Source organism: Armigeres subalbatus, chromosome 1 (genome assembly GCF_024139115.2).
Source record: "Armigeres subalbatus isolate Guangzhou_Male chromosome 1, GZ_Asu_2, whole genome shotgun sequence".
Lineage (NCBI taxonomy): Eukaryota > Metazoa > Arthropoda > Insecta > Diptera > Culicidae > Armigeres > Armigeres subalbatus.
The window spans coordinates 60,012,860-60,040,269 of NC_085139.1; the positions used below are offsets into that span (position 1 = coordinate 60,012,860).

The 27,410-nt window shown below is 40.7% G+C and overlaps 1 protein-coding gene across 1 annotated transcript in view; it reads right to left on the minus strand.

The window, feature by feature from the left end:
• The window catches only part of LOC134206195 (sodium/calcium exchanger 3-like), a 593,875-nt gene that overhangs the window by 460,472 nt on the left and 105,993 nt on the right, over positions 1 to 27,410 (minus strand).

The following is a 27,410-nucleotide window of genomic DNA, read 5'->3' on the forward strand; positions in this document are numbered from 1 at the left end:
TACCACCCGATCATGCCGATACGTTCTCTACACAGAAGTAGAGCTTGTTGAAGACACTCATGGGAACTCAATCGAATGCCAAATATTGGTTGATTGTAGTTCAATGCATAATTCGATCGCAGCACGACTCGTCATTGTATTGAAGCTTCCCAGATCAAAAACGAATGTAAATATTCTTGGTGTCACAGGGTCTACACAATTGATCAAAAGCAAGGTCAGAGCTACGATTCGCTCCACCTTTATGCATGGTACTTCGTTCAATTTAGAATTTTTGGTCATGAATAAAGTCACAACAGATCTCCCAGTCAGGTCACTTCAGGTAGATATCGATCGGATATCGTTGGGATGCAAATTTTCAATGAACTGTTCACCGGTCAAACATACTCGATACCAGATGATCACATGTTTTGGTGCAAGGAAGCTATTTTCGGTTAAGTAGTTGGCGGAGCAGTATACGAACAGGAAGCAGAGCAATCTTCTTCGAATATATGCGCAGTTGTGACCAATTAGGCATTGAGCGAGCAGGATAGCAAAATTTTGGGAAACGGAGTCCATTCCCGAGTCAAGACATTTGACTGAAGATTAGCAAGCTGTAGAATGGAGCTTCAAGGAAACATGTCAAAGACTTCCGAATGGGCGATGTGAGGTAGGACTACCAGTCATGAACAATATTGCGGAACTATGTGACAGTGTATCAATGGCATTTCGCAGGTTCGTGCAAGGTGAGCGGAGGATGATGCACAATCCAACCGTTTATGATCAGTACAGAGAATTTATGGCAGATTACCACAAGCAAGAGCACATGATCAAGACAAACGAATAGGCCGACGGCGCTTACTTTATGTCGCATCATGCAGTGTAAAACCCGACAAGCACTACTACGAAGACGCGGGTGGTTTTTGATGCGTCCGCTGATACCACGAGAGGAACATCTTTGAACGATCATCTCTTGTTGGCCCGGTAATACAACGAAAGTTGGCAGACACTGTTTTGCGATTCAGAATTCCGAAAATCGCATTCACTGCTGATGTTACCCATATGTTTCGACAGATCATTGAACGGGTACAAGATCGCAAATGGCAGCAGGTTTTTTTGGCGTCCTTATCCGGAAGTGTTTTTGAAGGTGTATCAATTGGCAACCGTCACCTATGGCATTGCTTGTGCGCCCTTTCTAGCGACACGTGGGCTACTATGTGAAGACGAGAGCGATCGTTTCCCCTTGGCGTCAAAGGCGGGAACCGAAGGTTATTACATGGACGATTTGTTGAGTGGAGCTGATACACTGGAAGAAGCGCTAACAATGCAATCAGAATTCTGTGAGATGATGGCAGCCGGAGGATTTGTGCTTCATAGATGGGCGTCTAACCATCCGGCGGCTCTGCAATCTGTTCCTAATTCAAGAACCGAACAAGTGGCCTTTTTTGAAGACGAGACGACTACGCGAGCATTAGGACTAACTTGACAACCCCGTAACGTTGCATTCATTACCAAACTACACGAGATTAAGTTTAACACTGGTCAGCCAACGAAACGATCGGTTTGACTGTATGATCCATTAGGATTACTTGGTCCATTGATATTCTTGGCAAAGGTGAGACTGCAAAGGCTGTGGCACCTCAAAGTCAATTGGGATGAAATTCTAAACAACGAAGAAACTGCGTTCTGGAAGAGTTTCCGAAATCAAATCATCCATATGGGCGAAATTTCCATGCTGTTCGAGATTGAAAGTGAGTTCAGAAAAATGCAACCGTAAATGGCATGGATTTTACGATTCATCAACCACATTCGACTTAGGTACAAAAGAGATACGGAGAGCTAAGCGCCCTCGAGCTGCAACAATCAACAGTTACCCTGATCAGCATTATCCAGAGAGAAGCCTATACAGATGACTTCAAGCGCCTACAATTTAGAGAGGTAATTCACAGTAAAAGCAAATTAATCACATTTTCTGTGTTCCTAGAAGAGTCTCGCTTCACCGTGTTGCGCGTTGGTGGGAGAATCCGTCATGTCACTCTCCTTGTGGATCAGAAGCACCCCATGGTACTATCGCCTGGGCATCCGTTCAAACTGGCCCTTATCAGATCGTACCACGTCGAAATGCTACATGCTCCGCAGCAAATGTTACTTGCAACTCTGCGGCGACGATTCTGGGTTCTACATGGTCGCAGTACGGTACGACGCGTCATCCGCAAATGTGACACCTGCTTTAAAGCGAAATCAGTTCCATTGCAACATTTGATGGGCGATCTACCGAAATATCGGTTGGAAGGAAGCTACCCTTTCCTCAATACTGGGGTGGGTGGATTTTTGTGGGCCAATTTACATCCATCAGCACAACAAGCGATCCACCGTCACCTACAAGGCATATGTAGCGGTGTTCGTATGTTTTGCGACCCGAGCGATAGATTTGAAGCTAGTGGGAGATTTGACCGCCGACGCCTTTAAAGCGGCACTTCAACGATTCATATCACGTAGGGGAAAATACGCCAAACTTTTTTCCGATAATGATCTTAACTTTGACGATAGTAAGAACAAGCTGGATTCAGCATCGTAGCGCTGCAGGAAGTTTGTTGGAAGGGATCAATGGTGCGAACGTTTAGAGGTAATCATACCATCTACCAGAGCTGCGGCAACAAACACGAGCTGGGAAGAGCTTTTATAGGTGCGTGATCGGGTGGTGGCCGATCAATGAGAGAATGCGCAGGTTGAGGATCAAAGGCCGGTTCTTCAACTTCAGCATAATCAACGCTCATAGCCCATACTCCGGAAGCACTGATGATGATGAGGACGCATTCTACGCGCAGCTGGAACGTGAGTACGATAGCTGCCCAAGCCACGACGTCAAAATCGTCATAGGAGATTTGAACGCTCAGGTTGGCCAAGAGGAGGAGTTTAGACCGACTATTGGGAAGTTCAGCGCTCACCGGCCGACGAATGAAAACGGCCTACGACTAATTGATTTCGCCGCCTCCAAGAATATGGCCATTCGTAGCACCTACTTGCAACACAGTCTTCCGTATAGGTACATCTGGAGATCACCACTGCACACAGAATCACAAATCGACCACGTTCTGATTGATGGACGGCACTTCTCCGACATTATCGACATCAGGAAATATCGTGGCGCTAACATCGACTCTGACCACTATCTGGTGATGGTTAAACTGCGCCCAAAACTATCCGTCATCAACAATGTTCGGTTTCGACGACCGCCGCGGTATGACCTAGAGTGACTGAAGCAACCGCCACTGCATACACGCAGCATCTCGAGCCAGCGTTGCCGGAAGAGGGTGAACTCGATGGGGCCCCTCTTGAGGACTGCTGGAATACAGTTAAAGCAGCCATTAACGACGCAGCGGAGAACAACGTTGGGTATGTGGGACGAAGTCGACGAAACGATTGGTTCGACGAAGAGTGCAGACAGATTCTGGAGGAGAAGGACGCAGCGCGGGCTGCAGCAAGGTACCCGGCAGAACGTAATAGACGGAAGCGGATACAGCAGACCCGCCTTTTTTAAGAGAAGGAACGCCGCCTGGAAGAAGCGGAGTGCGACCAGATAGAACAACTGTGCCGTTCTCAAGAAACACGCAAGTTCTATCAGAAGCTCAACGCATGCCGCATAGGCGTCGTGCCGCGAGCCGAAATGTGCATGGATAAGGATGGGAGCATCTAGACGGACGAACGTGTGGTGATCGAAAGATGCAAGCAGCACTACGAGGAACATTTAAATGGCGTTGAGAGTACAGGCAGTGAATGTCAAGGCAGCGGAGGAGATGACTACGTCAGTTCAGCGCACGATGGAAGCCAACTAGTCCCACCCTTAGGGAAGTTAAGAATGCCATCCAACAGCTAAAGACAAATAAAGCAGCTGGTAAGGATGGTGTCGGAGCTGAGCTCATCAAGATGGCCCGGAAAGACTAGCCACTTGCCTGCACAAACTGATAGTCAGAATCTGGGAAACTGTACAGCTATCGGAGGAGTGGAAGGAAGGGGTTATGTGCCCCATCTACAAGAAAGGCGACAAGCTGGAGTGTGAAAACTTTCGAGCGATCACCATCCTTAATGCCGCCTACAAAGTGATATTCCAGTTCATTTTCCGTCGTCTGTCACCATTAGTGAATGAGTTCGTAAGAAGTTATCAAGCCGGCCTCGTTGACGGCCGCTCGACAACGAACCAGATCTTTACTGTACGGCAAATCCTCCAAAAATGCCGTGAATACCAGGTCCCAACGCACCACCTGTTTATTGATTTCAAGGCGGCATACGACAGTATAGACCGCTTAGAGCTATGGAAAATTATGGACGAGAACAGCTTTCCTGGGAAGCTTACCAGACTGATCAAAGCAACGGTGGATGGTGTGCAAAACTGTGTGAAGATTTCGGGCGAACACTCCAGTTCGTTCGAATCGCGCCGAGGACTAAGACAAGGTGATGGAGTTTTGTGCCTGTTATTCAACATTGCGCTAGAAGGTGTCATCTCCTCATAACCCCGGGTGTAACAGCCGGGGTACGATTTCAACAGATCCAGTAAATTTATTTGTTCCGCGGGAGCTATGGACATTGTCAGCCGAACATTTGCAAAGGTGGCAGAACTGTATAGCCGTCTGAAACGTGAAGTAACAAAAGTTGGACTGGTGGTGAATGCGTCAAAGACAAAGTACATGCTTGTGGGCGGAACCGAGCGCGAAATGGCCCGCCTGGGAAGAAGTATTACGATAGACGGAGATACCTTCGAGGTGGTCGAGGAATTCATCTACCTTGGATCCTTGCTAACGGCTGATAACAATGTTAGTCATGAAATACGAAGGCGCATCATCTATGGAAGTCGGGCCTACTACGGGCTCCAGAAGAAACTGCGGTCAAAAAAGATTCGCCACCGCACCAAATGTTGATAAGACCAGATAGTCCTCTACGGACACGAAACATGGACAAGGCTCGAGGAGGGCTTGCAAGCACTTAGATTATTCGAGAGACGGATGCTTAGGACCATCTTTAGCGGCATGCAAGAAGAGGGTGTGTAGCAGCGAAGAATGAACCACGAGCTCGCCCAGCTCGCCCAGTATTCAGAAGGTAGCTAAAGGCGGAAGGGTACGATGGGCAGGACACGTTGCAAGAATGCCGGACAGCAACCCTGCAAAGGTGGCGTTCGCTTCCGATCCGGCAGGAACGAGACGGCGTGGAGCACAAAGAGAAAGGTGGGCAGACCAGGTGCAAATCGACTTGGCGAGCGCGGGGTGCATTGGAGAGATGCGGCCTCGAACCGTGTATTGTGACGTCAAATTGTTGATTCCAGTTAAAACAAAGTACTGCCACAAAAATCTCTATATTTATGAAAATACAACACACACATAGCTGCAACAGAAGAACAAGTTAATTCATTACCTTTACATAATACGGTAATACATGATGGAAACACCAGATTGGTTCTGTTCATCATTATACTAAGCTTTTGTGTTCTTTCCTCAATGAACTCGGCCAAATTAATACTACATGTTGGGTAGAAATAATTACGACAAAAACGATAAAGGCGTCCACTATCGGCAAACAAAAGAGAAAATATCCCAACAACGTACAGCACTAGGTGGACATTATGTTGATTAATTTTGTTTTGTAGTGCTTAGAATCTTTAAAACTATAAATTACTTGTTTCTTTTCAAATTCCTATTAATTCCTCCGAATGCCATCTTTTCTTTCAAATTCTCAAAATAATGTTTGGGTTTCCAACAAATACTTGGAAATTCTTTAAGTTTTGGAGAACAATGTTTTGGGAGCTTCAGTTTTGCGAGCGCTACGAAAAGCCAATAACAAAATTGTAAAATTTCAATCTACCCATCCTGTAAGTCACGGTCTGCGATCCACGAGATACCATTTCCACCTGAAGTAGCGCGTAATCGATACGGCACGCTTTTCCCAGGGCACACGCCAATACTACCTTCTGTATTTCAACCGGGGCGGTGGTGCGACGGGAAAAGTAAATTTAATTTCGTTAAGTACTGCGGCTGATAGGATACGGTTTGCCGTGGGAAATCTCTGCAACCGACTCACGCACGTCCTGTTTTATGCGGCAGTCGGGCGGCAAGCGACGAAGAAAGTTTGATTGCTCATTAATGGATTCTTACGTCCATAGCTAAAATCTACATGAATGAAGCGAAGGGAAATGCCAAAATTTGTTGCTGATGGTTTATTATGTGAAATGATGATAGCGAAATGATTGATGGTGCGTGATCGGTAAACAGTGGAACAGTTTTGGCGGTTCTGGTTGGGGGTGCCACAATTTCGCGCTCGCATTCGGCAAAAGAGGATACACATGTCGACCGATTTACCACCGTCAGCCGCACCGATGGCATATGAAGCAATCATATGTTGAGCCGTCATAAAAGAGTCGGTTTTATTATTATTACTTTTGGCAGGCCAACTGCCGCCCTACCGCCCCCTCCAATCTTTCTGTCGGCACGAGTGTTCTGCGAGATTTGGTCCTTTCACAATCGTGTTGCAAATCACACTCTTCACGGTGGGGTACTTTCTGATCTGCCTTGTCAAAACAATTCGGGTGGTTTAGATTCCACGTGCAAAATATTGAACACAAAATACGAAATTATCCACTTGTTAGCGGTACGTACTGAATGGATTTTCTGAGTTTTTCCTCTCTCGCTGCGTTTATTTTTTCTACAAAGTACAAGGAAATGTGCGAGCTATGTCCCCGCTATCCGATATGTCATCTGTGATTGGCCTCTAAAGTGGCTTAATACAGGCAATTAAACCGGATCAATTGTTTGAAATCTCTTAATCTCTTAATCTATGTAGAAGGAATCCTAGCCGTTAGTTGCTCATCCGAGTGAATCTAGAGAATAGAAGTTCAACATACCTATATGTTGGAACATACCTGACATTTAATAGCAAAGAATAAATGCTTTGTTTTGAGCCTTCCCCGACATCTGATTTTTTGTTTGATGTTGAAGTAAGCCCCAAGATTTCGAGTTTGACCAATCAAACTAAATGGATTAAAATCGTCAAACTAGAGACTACGGCTCCTCAATACAACCAAAGTAGCATTTATGTTGAGAGGTGTTTTTATACATCGCGAAAATATGTCTTCACATAATTATGCCTATTGACATTCCATAGCAGATTTTATATTCCTGTGTATTTAATGGAACACACATTTAGATATTAAATGAACGAATTTCGTCCAACCAAATTTAACAAATACCTGTCCACGGACACATTTGGTTCGCTTTCGAATGTTGAATGTCAGCGCTACTCGGTTGGTTACGGTTAGCAGTGGTGCAATGTGAGTAGTTTCACCTCATTAGGAGCGGATGTTTATGCGACGTGTAGCATTAAACAATTGTGGCCGCACATGGGACGTGGTCGTCGTCGTCGTCGGCGTTGTGGCCGTAATCGTAAAACTCGGTTGCCTGTTTGTGGTCGGTAGTCGGTCCGTCGTCGTCGTCAAAACTGGTGGGCTAACGAATGAAGGAAACCGAGGTTTTTCGGTTGGGGTACAAACAGACGATAATCCCACCGAGCATCCAAAGGCTTACAGATGAAATGCGGGATATAAATATTTTACTGTACCACTATTTAGAAAGTTTCTAATTTTACCATTCTCGCTTTCGGTACTTAAGAAGGGCATTCAGTGCAGATTGCTCATCAGTACTTTTTTTTAAATAATGATGTGATGCATGGTAGATCACTCTTTCACTTATTTAATTAGAGTAAGAAATCAATGAAGAAATGCAGATGTGTGACTGGATCAGGCTAACATCAACATCTAAAGCAATGAAAATGTTATCTCCTTTACTTAATTACTTATTATTTGTCTTAGAGATTGTTCGTTTATAATCTAAGCTCTTATTTCGCTATAGCAGTTGCATTAGTTGTTTACATTTTCGTTAAATACTTGCAATTGTCTAATTATATAATTATGGTATGGTGACAATAAACTTTTTCGAATCGAAAAACTCAATGACAAATGGACCGGTCAAATAAAAAAAATAAATGAACAAATCATCAAAAGACGGGTTGGCCACCAAAGACCAGTGGGAAATGCGACAGGAATTGACTTTATAGCTGTCATAAAAGCAATCACTTTTTTCCCGAAGGGTAATAAAATAGTGAATCCATGTCCAAATACCAGGACAACAAACAACCCTCTGTCAGTAGCATGTCCGTCACAGAAAATGCAGAAGCGGTCAATTTTTTGCAAGCCTGTAGTCTCAGTTGGATGTCAGTCGCCAAAGGGAACAAACTTCGACTTTCATCATCTCACATTTGCAAAAGGTTCATCCTATCCTTCGTCAACAGAATTAAATTGGAACGAGATCATTTATCGATGTTGCTTATGTTTTGTTCACAAATCGGAGGAATCAGTAATGTATTTCTATGGAAAATGAAATGGTGCGTTCCATTAAAAGTTTATTGCTGCTGAGTTGTTTCCATTAAATTTCTTTTATCTACCTATCTTTAAATTTCTTGACACATTTGAATGTAAAACATTTCTTATTTATATATTTAGCCGACAATGGCAGGCTTTGAAATTTGCTGGTTGATTCTTATGTAATCATCGCCGACTTGTCGGTGTTTAGTTCACACCTTCTCCAGGGCTGTGTGAACCAAACACCGAAGCGTTGGTAATGATTACAGAAGAATCAATCAGCAAATCTCAAAGACTGCACGCCGAAAACCCCAGTTAATAATTATTTATGTATCTATTTGAAGTAAATATTATTTCTCTGGCATTTATGTTTAAGAGTGCAGACTAAAATTACCGACCACAAGAAAAAAATTACGCAAATATAGTCCCAGATCATGCATAAAAGGCCTTAGACACACTCATATCTGAACGAAAAGGAATCGTCTATTGAGAATTCGCCAACAATCACACTGTTTAAAATTTATTAAAATTTATCAGCCATCGACGATCCGCTAACAAGGTTCCAGCACCCCTGGGAGTTAATCCTATCTGGGGCCTTAAGAAAGGAATTTTAGAAAACGTTCAACAGTCATCTCTGTATACTGTGCTTAAAATCTGAAATTGGCTTTCAGATAGAGATATACGTTGGCTAAAAAATACCGTTTTTGTCGTCACACAATGACTTTTTGTCGTCGCACAATGATCGAAGCCCGGATAAAACCTCAAGAAGTCATGTTTTAATTTTTGACAGATACATACATTTGTTAACAACTGCAAAATTACATTTCCATAAAGATTTAAAAAATTTAGAGAACTAGAAAATTGCCAATAAAGAAATCATGGAAGAAGTATTAAATAAATACGAAATATCTCTAAACAATCACAGTGGTCCAGGTAGCATACAAAGCGGTAATAAGTTGTTCAAGCCGAAAATGGCAGAGATAGAAAAAAAACTTTGTTCTACAAAGTTGCTCCTAACGGTGAGGGGCTTATTGAGGCTTTCATAAAAATTAGGGTAGACCACTTTTTCATTTGCAGAGATACGGCTATACAATGTAGCGCGAAGTTATAGTTCAGCCAGATTCCAATAATTTTGCTGAAAAAATATTTCTCTAGCTCTTAAATTGACTGATTTAGAGCAATTTTCCCAAGTTTACTTAGGGTGACCCTTGAAAAACAGTTTTTTTGCTCCAATTTTTTTGTTTCAAATTTCTCAGCAATGTGATGTTCAGACCACTTTTTGTGCTTTGCAGGGCTCAACTTTTAATGGACTTAGCGTTGCCATATCTCATGCGGATCAAAAGTTATTGAGGTTTTTCTTCAAAAAAACGTTTTTTTTTTTTCTAACGGCTGTATCTATGAATGGCGCAAACATTTTTTCAATCTGTTTTCTCGACCTTATTCTACTACTTCCAGGCTTCATTTCAGGGTGTTTAAATCGAGGGGATAATTGAAAATAACCCCATATTATTGCAATGAAAAAATAATAGTTTTTTTTTTTCATTTTCAAGCACTAATTTGCTATTTTTAAGTATTTTGCTTCCATAGTTTACTTCGTGATATGGCAAACGCCACACCATTTTGTTATAGAGCCTGAGCAGAAGCTAATATCTTGAAAACAGCAGTTCTTATGAACTTGATATGAATAAGAGGTAACATGACAAAAAATAATAACAAAAATTAATATCCAAAATAAATACTTTTGGCATAACATTATCAGATATTTTAATACAAAACGAAAAATAATTATGTTTTGCCTTTGATATTATAATAACAAAATATGTTATTCCTTGAATATTTTGTATATTACTTTTTGTTATTTCGTATCTTTATACATGTGAGTAATTCTCGCTGAGACCGGGCCACTATTTGCACGTGGTCTTTGAAAATGCCCAAATTTCTGTTCATTCGAATGTTTTCGGCGAGTTTATTAGGGATCCGAGTTAAATTTTTCAGAAAGATGGACCCCTCGTTAGTTATGGACGAAATCACTTTTATGGGCCCCATCAATTTTTGTCAATTCTTGATTCACCAAAACTGTCATAACTAAGCATATGCGGTATTTCGAAAAATTTCGTTTCAGGTGGTTCGAAACGAAATTCCGCGGAATTTCGCGGAATTTGAGCAAGGCGAAATCTGATTTATTCATTTCGTTTCGTTTCGTAAAATTACAAAAATCTCGCTACAAAAAGCAGCTTCTCACGAAATTTAACGGAATTCCGCGGAATTTCGAAACAAATTTAAGCTTAAACCATACTTTATATTATCAAAAATTTTGGCTGCGCCGCTGAACTAAATCATAAAACTATCTTCAAAACTTTATGTTAGCAATTTCTGACCTTTTTTACGACATCATCATTCTCACTGAAACATGGTTGGACTCACGCACGCTCTCCAGCCAGATGTGACCGGTCTGCGGATAATAGTCAAAAAGCAACAGGAGGCGGCGCACGCATACCAGTAATGACAATATTATAAAACTAAGATGAACCTCCGATCAATTTTCACACACATATAGGAAAATCCACTGAAATTTACGATAAAAATCATGCACATAAATGGAACGTCATTATTAGTGTAATTCCAGAACGGATATAGCCTAAATGTATACAATATTTGACGTGAATCGTCTATATTGCATGCAAGTTGTAAGCAATCTTGTTGGGAAGAGAGCCATTTCTGCGAAGAAAAGTGTAATTTTACGCATGGCAAGTTTTACGCGCTGTTTACTTTTCATATTTTTTTCTGTGCAGGGTTCTAGTACTAATCATCCCATTTCAGGAAATCATTCGATCAAAATATTCTATCGGCGAAAACTTAAGAAAATTAGGATTTAAGATTTTACAGGGGTTAGACATAAAGGTTGAGATAGGAAGAAAATTGTAGAAATTCAAATTAGCATAACTTTTCGTAATATAATTCACTTTTGGTAAAAATGAAATCATTGGATGCTAAATATTTCGGAATTCCGAGGCTGGTGGAAAATGCATTTATTCCACTGATGCTTTTCATTACAATGTATTTGAGACGTAAGCTTTGAATATTGTTTATGCCTTCTTCAGGAACTGGCACTAGTCCATTGCGGGCTATATGTCGATAATCCGCAAGGAATTCTCAGATATATGGTTGTCTCCGTGGAATTGATTAAGGGAATATGAAGCAATTGATAATCGAAATCATGGAAAGTCGTTGTTCAAGACGATGATTATACAGATTTTCAGGATCTGTATATCTGTGGACTGACTTCCTTAGAATATGTTGGGGAATTAGTTAGTTTTGGAATCAATCGGAACCATGTAAATATGGATTGGGTATCGTATTTTTGATTTTGTTTATGGGGCAGGCCAGATTAAACGCGACGAGCGATGCGACGCGACAGTGCAATTTGACAATGTGAGTCGCTTCGCATCGCATTTACTTTGGCTTGCCCCTAAGACGATGACTACGTCGAGATTCTCTAGACCGTGAGATTCAATAGCCAATCTGTAACAGGTTTTCGGTGCTCCGGAATTGTGACAATCGGTTCAAGGAATATGACCAAATTGCTAACGAACGAAATTATGTTAATATGGGTATCAAACATTATAGTTATACGAATCGATGACTATTCAGACATTTTCAAGATAATAATTATATCTGACTATCCATTAATTGATTCCAGATTCGACAAGAATGCCATTTTATGTTTTTTGATCACTAGTTGCATTCGCAACAAAAATATTATGACTGTTGCTTATAATTTTTTCATTTGGTAAGCAAATTTGGCAATGACTGATTTCACATTTCTATGGCACCTCTGGCAACTGATTAGTCAGTGAGTCTTACAGTCCTGAAAATCTAATTAAAACCAGAGCAAGAGGTAATAACATACATACATATGTCATAATTTGATATTAATAAATTATACTCGTCATAAATAAGTTACAATGACTGTGACACGACTTAATTTATATGAAAGTTGCTGTGACCAAATCGGTCTGAATTGTGTTGATAGGTTGATAAATACCTCAACCATGTTGTTATTGTGTACTATACTGCCGTCATACGCATATCTGTCCTATGTTTGCTGGGATTTCCTGTGTACATGGGACAATTATGCGTAGAACAGCAGTATATCCGTACTATAATAACTGAATTAACATGCATTTGATAGTCGTAGAACATGGTTGGGTTACTATTCCTGTTTTTTTTTTTAACTAATTTTATTTGCTAATTATCTAATACATGCATTCATCTCTTAGACTAGGTGTTCAGTGTTCTCTTAACACTATCATCCTTATTTGCTATGTTATATTTTTAGTTATTATTAATACATTTCAATTGCCTCTGGCAGTTAGAATATTTTCCTCTGGTTGAACTGAACCATGTAGGAATTACAATGTTTTCAACTTAAACTAAACTTAACCTATTTTATACTAAGGGTACAAGGAGTTAATCGTTGCAATAGAAGATTGCAACGATTTTTGTCTAAAATTGGAAATTATTTTGTTGGACATTTGTTGCAATGTCTCAATATTAGAAATTCTATGAAGTTCATTGGTACTATACCACGGAGGCAACTTCAGAATCATTTTCAGAATTTTATTTTGAATCCTCTGAAGTGCCTTCTTTCTGGTATTGCAGCAACTAGTCCATATTGGCACAGCATACAACATCGCAGGTCTAAAAATTTGTTTGTAAATCAAAAGTTTGTTCTTAAGACAAAGTTTTGATTTTCTGTTTATAAGTGGATATAGACACTTAATATATTTGTTACATTTGGCTTGAAGGCCTTCAATGTGATTTTTAAAAGTTAATTTTTGATCTAGCAGAAGTCCTAAATATTTAGCTTCGCTAGACCAATTAATTGGAACACCATTCATAGTGACAATATGTCTGCTAGAAGGTTTCAAATAAGAAGCTCTCGGCTTATGTGGGAAAATTATAAGCTGAGTTTTGGAAGCATTCGGGGAAATTTTCCATTTTTGCAAGTAAGTGGAGAAAATATCCATACTTTTTTTGCAATCTACTACAAATGACACGAAGGCTACGCCCTTTGGCTGAGAGACCTGTGTCATCTGCAAACAAAGATTTTTGACACCCTGGTGGTAAATCAGGTAAGTCAGAAGTAAAAATGTTGTACAAAATGGGCCCCAGTATGCTGCCTTGGGGGACACCAGCCCTTACAGGTAATCTATCAGATTTAGAATTCTGATAGTTTACCTGCAGTGAGCGATCTGATAAATAATTTTGGATCAGTTTAATAATGTACAGAGGAAAATTAAGATTCATCAATTTTGCAATCAAACCTTCATGCCAAACACTGTCAAATGCCTTCTCTATATCAAGAAGAGCAACTCCAGTCGAATATCCTTCAGATTTGTTGAGCCGAATTAAGTTCGTAACTCTTAATAACTGATGAGTGGTTGAATGCCCATGTCGAAAACCAAATTGCTCATCAGCAAAAATAGAATTGTCATTAATATGAACCATCATTTTATTTAAAATAATCTTTTCAAACAGTTTGCTTATTGAAGAAAGCAAACTGATTGGGCGATAACTAAAAGCCTCAGCTGGATTTTTGTCCGGCTTCAAAATTGGAACAACTTTGGCGTTTTTCCATTTATCTGGGAAGTATGCCAATTGAAAACATTTGTTAAATAAATTAACCAAAAAGGATAAAGAGCTCTCAGGAAGTTTTTTGATAAGTATGTAGAAAATACCATCATCACCCGGGGCTTTCATATTTTTGAATTTTCTAGTAATAGATCTCACTTCATCCAAATTAGTTCCCAACGAAGGGTCAAAAACATTATCTTGGTTGAGAATGTCTTCGAAGCTCCGTGTAACCTGATCCTCAATTGGACTAGTGAGACCTAGACTAAAATTATGGGCACTCTCGAACTGCTGAGCAAGTTTTTGAGCCTTTTCGCCATTTTTTAATAAAATTTTATTTCCCTCTTTAAGCACTGGAATTGGCTTTTGAGGTTTTTTAAGAATTTGTGTTAATTTCCAAAAGGGTTTCGAAATGGAATCCAACTTCGAGACATTATTCTCAAAGTTGGTATTTCTCAGAATAGCGAAACGTTTTTTAATTTCATTTTGCAAATCTAATAATAAATAACTTTCAACGCGGGATCGCGAGTTCTTTGGTATTGCCTTCGCCTCACATTTTTAAGACGGATCAGTAGCTGAAGATCGTCGTCAATAATAATGGAGTTGAATTTAATTTCACATTTAGGAATTGCAATGCCTCTGGCTTCGACAATTAAATTTGTCAAAGATACGAGAGCATTATCAATATCACTTTTGGTATCGAGAGGAATATCAACATCAAAATTCCTATCGATATACGTTTTATATAAATCCCAATCAGCCCTATGATAATTGAAAGTAGAGCTGATTGGATTATAAATGGCTTCTTGTGAGATTTCAAATGTCACAGGAAGGTGATCAGAGTCAAAGTCAGCATGAGTTACCAATTGGCCACACAGCTGACTTGAATCCGTTAAAACCAAATCAATTGTCGAAGGATTTCGAGTGGATGAAAAACAAGTTGGGCCATTGGGATATTGAATAGTATAATATCCCGCAGAACAATCTTCAAATAAAATGTTGCCGTTGGAATTGCTTTGAGCATTATTCCATGAACGGTGTTTGGCATTGAAGTCACCAATTACGAAGAATTTTGATTTGTTGCGAGTCAGAATTTGAAGATCAGCTTTCAACAAATTCTTTTGCTGCCCATTGCATTGAAAAGGCAAATAGGCTGCAATGAAGGAAAATTGACCAAAATTTGCTTCAACAGAAACTCCCAAGGTTTCAAAAACTTTGGTTTCAAACGAAGAAAATAATTTATGTTTGATACGTCTATTAATGACAATGGCGACCCCACCACAGGCGCTGTCAAGACGATCATTTCTGTAGATAAAATAATTTGGATCTCGTTTAATGGAGAGTCCTGGTTTTAAATACGTTTCAGCTATAATGGCAATATGCACATTATGAACTGTTAGGAAGTTGAATAATTCATCTTCCTTACCCTTTAGAGAGCGGGCATTCCAATTTAGAACTTTCACACAATTATTTAGATCCATTAAAACGGAGTCCGATAACAATTTTTTGTGTGTACTTTATACCAACCTGAACAGCTTCTGGTATGGTATTTGCTTTGAACATTGCATCAATCATGTGATGCAATTGTTCAGTTAAAAAATCAAAGTCGGAAGCAGTCATGCTACCTGAATCGGCAATATGACCATTATTTTCCGTTGGGACATGGGTGTAAACCTCATTTTGAGAAGAGAAATTTTGTCTACCAGCAGCGATGTTTGCATACGTAGGTACATTCGAAAAATTGGAATTTACTGAAGTGCTTGCTACCCGTTGACGAGCGGCAAAATTTGTTTGTGAATTGTGGTGGGTATGAATTGCTCGACCGGTTACTGGTTTCGAAATTTGAGCGTTTGAAAAATTTCTACCCGTCGAATCTGGGATCCGATTGGAATTTCCCGTCATCAATTTTGCACGGGAATTCAAAACTTTTTTGCGTGAAGGGCATTCCCAGAAATTGGATTTATGATTGCACATTTAAATTTATTTGCACATTTAAATTTATTGGAATCTTCTCTCACAGGACATGCGTCCTTGGCGTGAGAGGTTCCACCACAAATCATGCATTAAGCATCCATGTGACAATGTTTGGTTCCATGACCCCACTTTTGGCATTTACGGCACTGGGTGGGGTTTTAGAAATTTCCCCCAGGCCTGCGGAAATGTTCCCATGTAACACGGACATGGGACATAATACAGGCCTTTTCCAAACTTTTCATATTATTTAGTTCACTTTTGTTAAAATGAACTAAATAAAATTCTTGAGAAATGCCCCTCTGGGAAGTACCAGAGTGGGATTTCTTTTTCATCTTAATTAATTGGACTGGTGAAAATCCAAGTAATTGAGAAATTTCAATTTTAATCTCATCCAGTGATTTATCATCACTGGGGAGACCTTTCAAGACGACTTTGAACAATCGCTCAGTTTTGTCGTCGTATGTGAAGAATTTATGGCGCTTCTCAGTTAAATACTGAAGAAGACATTTGCGATCGTCAAAGGATCCCGGCAAAACGCGGCAGTCACCCTTCCTAGCAATCTGAAATGAAACCTTGATCCCCTGAAGGTTACTCAAAATCTCATTCCGGAAGCCAGAAAACTCGGCAACAGATACCACAATTGGCGGAATCCTTTGCTTTTTCGCATGAATCGAATCCCCTGGGCTAGAGGTATATTCGATTTGCTCAATTTCATCATTAATCAAATCGAACTGATTGCTCAGTTCGATTGGAGGAGAATTATTTCCGATATTAGAGTTAGAAGGAATATCTGAATTCTCCAGCTTCCTTCTATTTTTTCCGCGCTTAGGCAGGACGGTCTTGAAACCTTGTTTCTTTGAAGGAAGTGGAGAATTCAGAGACTCCCCCTTCCTCTTGTTTTTATTAATGCTCATGGCTGAGCGTAGAGACGTGACCTTCTAAGAGGTTTTTTCCCAGAACGGTGTCCCTGCAGGATTACCACCGCTTGTCGGAATTTTACTTCCGCAAACGGGTCCAACGTAAAACGAAGGCACGGGTCCTTGCAAAGATCGTAACGGGATAAGTGGGTACAAATAGCGCTAAGAAGCACCGTTGAAATTAAAATAGCTTCGGGTAGTATTAAAAACTTCCTTCCGCAAAGAGAGAAAGAACCGCACAGCACGAAAGCACGATGCGGTCTGACTCATCTTTTCCAATTTCTTATTTCTCACTTTCATAGTGAAAAGCGAGAAATGATGATTGCGAAGCGAGAAGTGAGACGTCAAATGGCCCGTTGGTTTGTTCGGCCTAGTGGTATGCGGCCAAATGGCTTTCGGACCTATGGGTTCCGGCCAAACGACCCTTCTCCGGTTCCGGAGATAGTTATGGGAGTACTGGGGTAGCCCCCCGTCCCAGAAAAATGGACACATCCTGATCGAGCTGGAAGCACGTTTTCTTACGAGTCAAACTTCATGATTTAGCAAAACAAGCTTAAAGGAAAGTGTTATTAGGATTATTAAAGAATTACTGAAAAAAACTGCCAAATGAAATTGCGTCGGAGTTCTTCAAGGAAAATTCCAAAGAGGTTATCAGAGAAATTTCCGAAGTTAGTTCTCAGAGAAATTTCCGTAGAAGCTGAAAAAAAATCCGAAATAAGTCCTAAATCAATTTCTGAAGGAATTCATAAAAAAATCCGTACGTGTTCCTAGATAAATTTCCGAAAGAGTCTCAAAAATATTTCCGATTAATAAAGGAATCTGAAGAAATCCTCAAATGAGTTCCTGAATGAATTCTCAAAAGAATTTACAAAAGAGTTCCTAAAGAAATTTCTAGAAGAATCTCTGGAAATTTTTAAAGAAATTTTCAAAGGATCCCTAAAAAAATCCCAAAGAGTTCCTGTAGGAATTTTCGCAGAAACTTCGGAAGGAATTGCCGAAGAAATTCTCAAATAAACATTTGGAAAAAATCTTTAAGGAATTTTGTACGGTATTTCTAAATGAATTATTAAAAAATTCCAGAGGGAAATTCTGAGCGGATTCTTTGAATGGCTTATTCGAGTTTTGGTAAAAAAATCTGTAGGAATTTTCAAAGATAGAATAATTTCTGAAGTAATTGGCAAAGGATTCCCTGAATAAGTTTTTGAAGGCATATCAAAGCAATTGACGAACAAATTTGAGAATGTCTCAAATTGGAATTCGGTTGAATATTCATTGAATTATTAAGGATTTCGTGCTACAGTTTTAAATGGAATTCCTGGTGGATTACCTGAATGTATTCCTAAAGAACTAAAGCAATCTTAGAGGGGGAATTCTTGGAGGAATTCGTTGAGGATTTACAGAGATTTGCACAGCCGAGCGCTCGGTTCGTGACTTTATGCTGATGTCTCTGAAAAAGCTGTAAATAGTTCAGTGCGTGTTGGCTCTTGTTTCGGACGGCAGAACGATCGCGTGATTTGCCGAAATTTTGTGTTTTGTTTTGTTCTTCCCTTAGGACGGTTCGTAAGTAAATTGATGAATATATTTTATTATTTTTACAGCATATACTGTTATTGACAAACGCTCTATATTGTCGAATAGAGCTCCCTATTATTCACCTTTCCCACTCACACAATTTTTCCTTCCCGAGACATCTATGAAGGTAGTATGGGTTCCCTGCATCTTCACTAGTCGATGTTGAACTAACATTCCTTCCCTTCCTTCCGTGATTGTAAGGACGTGGCCAGGTATACAACTACTACTGTATAGGAAAAGGTACTAATCCCAAGTACCAATTTGCGACAATATACAGTAGATTGCTCAATTCAAGCTCTGTCTGGTGGGGGTGTCGTGGGAGAGGGTTCTCTTCGTCGACTTTCCCTCATTTGAATGAAAGTGACAGGCAGGGAGTTTCTTTGCAGTTTATCACCTCAGAATGCAAGTTCGCATTGTTTTCTTTCGTTCTGAAGTGATAAACCACAGAGAGATCTGCTGCTTGTCACTTTTGTTTAAGGGAGGGGGGGAGGGCTCGACGGGGAGAGTCTTCTCTTGCGACCTTCGCCCTTATTCCAGATGGAGCTTGAATTGAGCATTGTATAGCCACCCACGATTTGTACAATCACATATGCTATGCTATGCTATGTATCTGAAAAAGCTGTAAATCAATTTGTTCACTGCGGCCTTCAAAGGAGCCCGGTAGTCATACTTTCATTCAGCCGCCGATAATTCAGCTAACGAACTTAAACCGAGATTTACACAGCTGAGCTGTGGAAAATTTGAAAAGTGAATGTCTGAAGGAGTTTCTTTTTAGTCATCAAAGTAGGAATTCTCGAAAGTATTTGCCTAAGATTTATTTAAGGTATTAATCACAAAAAAACTGTATGTTGGATTCTTTGAAGGAATATCTGAATATATTTCAGAAATAATATCAGGATAAAAATTTCAAAGAATTTCCGAAAAACTGATGATGGATCGAATGTTATCTCGATATTTTGGGTGTTTTTCTTGGCATACTAACATAATTCAAAAGTTACAACAGGGCTTGATTTCGCTACTGTCCTGGACAGTACTCAGGCATTAGTAGTCAAAATTGACTCTGGAATTTAGATCGAATGCCAAGAAAAACACCAAAAATATCGAGGTTATAACTTCTTCGATTATTTTCAGGAATATGAAGTTTTTGGAGGAACATTTTGAAGAATTTTTGGACACTTTTCCAATAAATTACTAAATAATTTCAAGACGAAACAAAACAATTAAAATTTCGTAATATTGAATGATGGATTGGATAACACTTTGATTAATTGTTCGTAGGAAATAAATAGACGTAAATTCAAAATCGTTGTTAACCTTCCGGGGCACGCCTTCGTAAAAGCACACTTGTCGTTCACAAGAATGACGGGACTCCGTGAGTGATTCAGGATCATGGTGGTCTCGGAAATTTAACAGCGATTTCGAATTTACGACTATTTCTTTCTTACCACAAAAACAAATTTTTAATCTAGAGAAATTTATTAAAACCATTTCGAAAATATTTGAAAACAAGTGTTGGGTTCTTGATTTGATTGAAAAAAAAATTTTGTTCATTTGAACAAAGTCGATCCAAAATCGTCGTCGGTGGCGGGCGGCGTGAGCTCTAAATCAATGCCTCAAAAATGATAGAAATTTTGTGATCGATTGCAGAAATCAGAACCAAATGCCGATGCAAGACTGCTGAGAATCATCATTTTGAAAATCAAGTACGGATGTAATTTTAGGTATTTTTTTGTCCCCGCTTGCAAAGGGACACCTTTTATGCTATTTTGGTGCTAGTGAGTAAATTTATGTTATGTTATGTACAATTGACAACCGTTTTTCAAAAAGTCTAAACAGATTGACTACAGACACTCCTAAAGAAGCAAAACTCGATCAACCAGCCCCGGTCTTGGAAATATGTATACACAATCAGATGGAGACGCATGGTTTATGACGAGGACTGTTTCGTGAAAATTTCAAAGAATTTCGCTTGGACATTGTTTGTTTCGGATAAGCCTTGAGTAGCTCTAGAGATTTACTGAATGACTCTTTATTGGGTGGAGCCATGCTATTCAGTCTCGTTCTCCAAATCCCGAAGCCTTTCATTATTCCAGTAGCCGATAACAAAAAAGTCTTGATGTGTGTTCTCGACCAAGCTTATTGGATCATACCACGCTTCAACAACTTCAAGCCAATTCAGGATTATGATCACGACGGGAATTAATTTGTTTGAGGAAAATAACTGAAATTCTTTATGGAGTTCATTTAAACTTGTGACAAAAAACGCTCACTATTCCTGAACAAAATTTGCCACGTTACTTTTGTTCAACTATAATAAACCACAACTTGTTAGACATTTAGCTATAAACAAAAATGTAGCGACAACACCAGAACATATCACCGTGCATTATGTTATGCCAAGCAATAAGAAAATATTTTATAGCAGGGATCTCTTTCTTGGCACATTTTCAGCCCAATAATTTCTCCTTCAATACCTACGCTCGAGCTCCGAAAAATATTTCTTCTACAATCTAGAGAAAAGTTTTACGGAATCGGCAAAGAAGAACCTATCATAGGGCTGAGCTCATCTCTCATCCAACTTGTGTCAAATACTTGTTGCAGAAATAAATCCTTTTGAAAAGAAAAAAATAGTGTTAAAGCTTATCTTCCAGAATGTTAATCTGCATTCCTTTGATTTTTTCAAAAAAAAAATTAGACAGCAGCCCGGAGACTGGCTGGAATGCTTGCATTCTTTCTTAGATGCTTTCATTCAATACTAGATTGAATATCGATTTTCCCATACCGTTGCCAGTTCATCGTACTACTTCATTCCGTTTGTGCAAGCGACTCAAGCCTGTAGGCAAAGTTTGTTCAATGGTCTGTACTGCACGAGTTCGGTTCGTGATCAAATCACTCACATAGCAACCGCAAACCGTAACCGCATCACCAACAGCCAACGAAAGAACAATCATCCCATCGAAGCCTACGTTGCACCGCACTCCCGAGTGTGGTAGAAGATTGCTATCTCCGAATGGGCCAAGTTCGGAACTTTTCCCATCCATTCCGGCTTTTTTCTTCTTTTATTTCCTTTTCGATTCAGGCGCTGGCTGGAGATGATGGCCGTTCCATGCGGCATAGTTCACACCACCCACACGCCTATTGCCTATCGCCAAAGTGCCAAGTTGTATTCTGACACTGGGGAAAAGTCGTTCCACGGGCATCGAAAGAGACAACCAGACCGGAGATCGTTGCCTGGAAACGAGAAATTACGACCCCCAAGGAATGGGAAATTTTATTTACGGCGTTTGCTGCTTTCCCATGGACTATGGGAGCTTTGTGAAATATGAATTGGAAACATTTTTCACCTGTAAAAATTACCTTGAAAATCAGATCAATTATTCTTCAAGTGCTTCTTAGTCATTATCATATCAATCTTTTTCAAATATTCTGAATTCCAAATTGAGGCACAATGCGGTGTTTATTTCTTCGTTTACGATTTCTGAACTTTTGACCGAAAGAGCTTCAATCGAGCAACGTAGTGCGCAACGCACATCAAGCCCCGTGAAAGTGAGTATAGAATGCGAAAACTGCGAATCGAAGAACATTGAAGCGGAGACGCCCCTTCTCACTGCAAATGCCCTTTTTTTCCCAGTATGGGGCCTCTCGAGAATTCACACTGGGTAGGTCAGAATGTGCCGGTAATTTATGCTTCCTTTAGCCTTAAAGGAGCGCTCACGGTTGGAAGATAAGTGAACGGTGCTTCTGCCAGAAGTGGAATAAATTATCATGAACAAGTGCAGGTAAAAAGGGAAAATCAAATGGATTGTGATACCTTTTCATTCAGACAAAATAGAAAGTTATTGAATTTGTCTCAAAGAACGTTTTCCGCATGATAGATTTCGTTTTTATTATCGATTGCATGAGCCTTTTTAATAGATATGAGGGATTCAGGTTATTGAGCTATCGAGATATTTATAACTATTTTTCAGGATTACATGAACCAGGCAGAATCAGATTGCCGTATTTAGAAGAATCAGACTTTTATGCAGAGTAAACTTCGCTTCTGTTTGTATATTGCTTGACTTAAACTGGTTGCATACGCCATGAAAGTCTCGTTCACAGCGCAGCAGCAATACGTCTTTTCACTTCACGGGAAACTTCATCGTTATATGTTACAAGCGTTCCAAGGAAAACAAATTCTTCAACAATTTCAACCATATCCCCACTACCTTAGCACCAACACCACTTAGTCTACTTCTGCTTCTACGCGCAATCATTCATTTTCATTTATTTAGTCTACATCTAAACAGATAACACTGAATCAACAATTTGACGCCACAATACACGGTTCGAGGCCGCATCTCTCCATCCTCGAATACGCCCCACGCTCGCCAAGTCGTTTTGCACCTGGTCTGCCCGTCTCGCTTGCTGCGCTTTACGTCATCTCGTCCCTGCCGGATCGGAAGCGAACACCATCTTTGCAGGGTTGCTGTCCGGCATTCTTGCAACATGCCCTGCCCATCGTACCCTTCCGGCTTTAGCTACCTTCTGGATACTGGGTTCGCCGTAGAGTTGGGCGAGCTCATGGTTCATTCTTCGCCGCCACACAACTCAGAGTGCTTGCAAGTCCTCCTCGAGCATTGTCCATGTTTCATGTCCGTAGAGGACTGCCGTTCTTATAAGCGTTTTGTACATGACACATTTGGTGCGGTGGCGAATCGTTTTCGACCGCAGTTTCTTCTGGAGCCCGTAGTAGGCCCGACTTCCACAGATGATGCGCCTTCGTATTTCACGACTAACGTTGTTGTCAGCCGTTAGCAAGGATCCGAGGTAGACGAATTCCTCGACCAGGCTCGGTTCCGCCCACAAGCATGTACTTTGTCTTTGACGCTTTCACCACCAGTCCAACTTTTGTTGCTTCACGTTTCAGGCGGGTGTACAGTTCTGCCACCTTTGCAAATGTTCGGCCGACAATGTCCATATCATCCGCGAAACAAATAAATTGACTGGATCTGTTGAAAATCGTACCCCGCCTGTTTCACCCGGCTCTCCGCATGACACCTCCTAGCGCAATGTTGAACAACAGGCACGAAAGTTTATCACCTTGTCTTAGTCCCCGGCGCGATTCGAACGAACTGGAGTCTTCACACAATCTTCACACAGTTTTGCACACCATCCACCGTTGCTTTGATCAGTCTCGTGCATAATTTTCCATAGCTTTACGCAGCCTATACTGTCGTATGCCGCCTTGAAATCAATGAACAGATGGTGCGTTGGGACCTGGTATTCACGGCATTTTTGAAGGATTTGCCGTACAGTAAAGATCTGGTCCGTTGTCGAGCGGCCGTCAACGTAGCCGGCTTGATGACTTCCCACGAATTTATTTACTAATGATAACGGACGACGGAAGATGATCTGGGATATCACTTTATAGGCGGCATTAAGGATGACTATCAATTTGTGCAGGCAAGTGGCTAGCTTTTCCGGGCCCATCTTGATGAGCTCAGCTCCGATACCATCCTTACCAGCTGCTTTATTGGTCTTTAGCTGTTGGATGGCCTCCTTAACTTCCCTCAAGGTGGGGGTTGCACTGACGTGGTCATCTCCTCCGCTGCCTTGACTTTCACTGCCTGTGCTGCTACCACCTTTGGATCACCACACGTTCGTCCGTTACGATGCTCCCATCCTTATCCCTGCACTTTTCGGCTCGCGTCATGAAGCCTTTGCGGGATGCGTTGAGCTTCTGATAGAACTTGCGTTTTTCTTGAGAACGGCACAGCTGTTCCATCTCCTTGCACTCCGCTTCTTCCAGGCGGCGTTTCTTCTCTTGAAAAGGCGGGTCTGCTGTCTCCACTTCCGTCTATTACGTTCCACGTTCTGACGGGTACCTTGCTGCAGCGCTCGCGCAGCGTCCTTCTCCTGCAGAATCTGTCTGCACTCCTCGTCGAACCAATCGTTCCGTCGACTTCGTCCCATATACCCGACGTTGTTCTCCGCTGCGTCGTTAATGGCTACTTTTACTGTATTCCATCAGTCCTCAAGAAGGGGCCCATCGAGCTCACCCTCTTCCGGCAACGCTGCCTCGAGATACTGCGCGTATGCAGTGGCGATATCAGGTTGCTTCACTCGCTCTAGGTCGTACCGCGGCAGTAATTGTTGATGACGGATAGTTTTGGGCGCAACTGCTGCTGAGCTCGCTGCTCTTGTGTCCTCTTGGTAAGGGCATACCGTCCTGCATACACTGGGGCCAAGGGCGTAGCCAAAGGGGGGCAGGGGTGGGGCGTCGCCCCCCCCCCCCTCTATATGGTGGTAAGATTGAACGGGGACTGGAATTAATTCCCTTAATATGTGCACTTTACAATTCAATCATATTCAGACATAGGTGGTTGAAATTCAAAAGATTCCCAAAAACTTATTAGGGTATCCAGGATCCATAATACATATGAAAGTTCAAAACAGCTCGAAACATTTCGGGGTCATAAATTCATCTTGAAATCCTTTTAGAAGCTCCCCTGGGAACTTCTCAATTCTTCCGGGTAGTTATCCACAAATTCCTTTTGAAAATCCTTCTCATGTAATTGTAATTCCTTGTTATCTAGAAATCCCTCACTAATTTTTTTTTTAGGGAATTCATGAGCAAATTCCTTGAAGATTTTTTACTTCTTTTTAAGTTTTACTTCTAGACATTTCTTCGGCTATTCTTCCAGCAAAATCTCCGGCATTTCTTCTGGAATGTATTCGAGAGTTCCTTCAAGAATACATACGGAATTTTCTCCCGAAATTCCACCAGAAGTTTCTTCAAAAATTTATGACAGAAATTCTCCGCATTTCTCCAGGAGCTCTTCCTTCAATTCCTCTGGGATAAAACCGTTATAAACTTGATAGCGGAATCCTCTAGGATTTCATTCTAGAATTCTTTTCGCAATTACTTCAGAATATCCTTCAGGAATTCCTCTACAAATTTTTTTGAGAATTTCTCCAGAAGTTCGTCCAAGTAATTCCCCGGAAATTCTTCCAGGTATTTTTCCGGGAATTCCTTCAGGTACTTCTCCTGGAATTCCCTCAGGAATTACTTCTGGATTTTTTTCGCAGAATTGTCCTAGAATTCTTTCCGGACTTCACTCGGAATATACTCCAGAATTTCATTCGGAAATTAATTTGAGAGTTCCTCCAGGATATCTTCCATTGAGTTCTTCCAGGAATTTCTCCATGACAAACGCCCGGGAATGCATCCAGTAATTTTATCAGCAATTCATTTGGGAATACTTTCAGGATTTCATCTGGGAATTTCGGCATTAATTCCTCCTGGTATTTTATCCGGGAATTACTTCTGATATTTCTCCGGAAATTCCTTCAGGAACTTCTCCAAGAATTATTTTAGGTCTTCCTTGTGGAAATTCCTCCGGAAGTGTTTGTGGGAGTACCTCCGGGAGCTCCTCCAGGAGTTTTACCAAGAGTTCCTTCGGGAATCCCTCCAGGAACTTCACAGGGAATTTCTGGAATCGAGGTGAGCTAGCCTTGGACTGAAAACTTCCCAAATAAAGATAATAATAATATTTGAGGTTATGGCTTTCAGTCTTCTTATGCTCAAAAACGGGTTTTATGTTTTTATCCGACGTTTCGGTTACATATATTGTACCTTTATCAAGGAGTTAACTAATTCCGGTTTTATTTTTATATTGTTTTAGCAATTCCTAATAAAATGAGACTTAGTTAACTTAGCGACTTAGAATTCCTCTGATAATTTCTACGGAAATTCCTCCGGATGTTCCTCCGGAAATTACTCTGGGAATTCCTCTTCTGAGGTGTATCTCCCGGAGGAGTTCCTGGAGGAACTGCCAGAGGAGCTCCCGTAAGAACTCTCGAAAGAATTTCAGGAGGAACTCCTAGAAGAATTTCTCGAGGACCTCCTGGAGGAACTCCCACAGAAACTATCGGAAGAACTTCAGGAGGAATTTCCATTTAAATTTCTGAAGAAAGCCTAAATGATTTCCTGAAAAAGACTGAATGAGTTCCTGGCAGAGCTACTGGTTGAATTCCCGAAGGAACTCTCGGAGGAATTCTCGTAGGAACTTCCGGAGGAATTTTTGAAGAAACTCCCGGGAGAATTTTCAAAGGAATCTCCGGAGGAAATGCCAGTGAAACTATCAGAAGAATCCTCGGAAAAAATCGTGGAAAATTCATCTTATAGACAAATCTCGTCTAGCTGTAACCTTTGTAGGGGTATATAGCTGGACCATCGTAATCGTCAGAGGACATCCCGGAGAACTCCCTGAGGAGCTCCCAGAGAAATTCTCGGAGGAGCTTCTGGGTGAATTTCTATATAAATTCTTGAAGAAATCTAAATGAATTCCAAATGAATGCCTGAATGAATTCCCAGAGGAAATTCTGGAGAATTCCCCGAAAGAATTTTCAGAGAAACCCACGTAGGAACTGCCGATAGAACTACTTGAATAATTCTCGGAGGAAATCCTGGATGAATTCCCAGAGGAAATTCTTGAGAATTTCCCGGAAGAATTTTAAGAGAAACCCCCGTAGGAACTGCTGGTGGAACTGCTGGAAGAATTCCCGGAGGAGTTTTTGGAGAAACTCCAGGAGGATCTCCCAGTGGAATTCTTGATGTTTTGACCTGAATTCTTTCAGGACTACTTAGGGGCTGTCCATAAACCACGTAGACTCTTGAGGGGGAGGGAGGGGTTTCGAAAAAGTCTACGATAGTCTACGAAGGGGGACGGGGGGTATACCAAAAGTCTACGTAGACTTTTTTATTTTCTATTTCTTTTTTAAAAACAATTTATACAGAAGCTATGTGCAAAGTTCACTTGTTTGATTTTTTTTGCTAGATTATATCGAAATAATCTGCATTTCACTTAAATAATAGTCTGAACTACGACTTAAAACTATATGGATATTTCCAGGAAATTATTCTGTGTTGAGCAGGAAAATTCTCCGAAGTA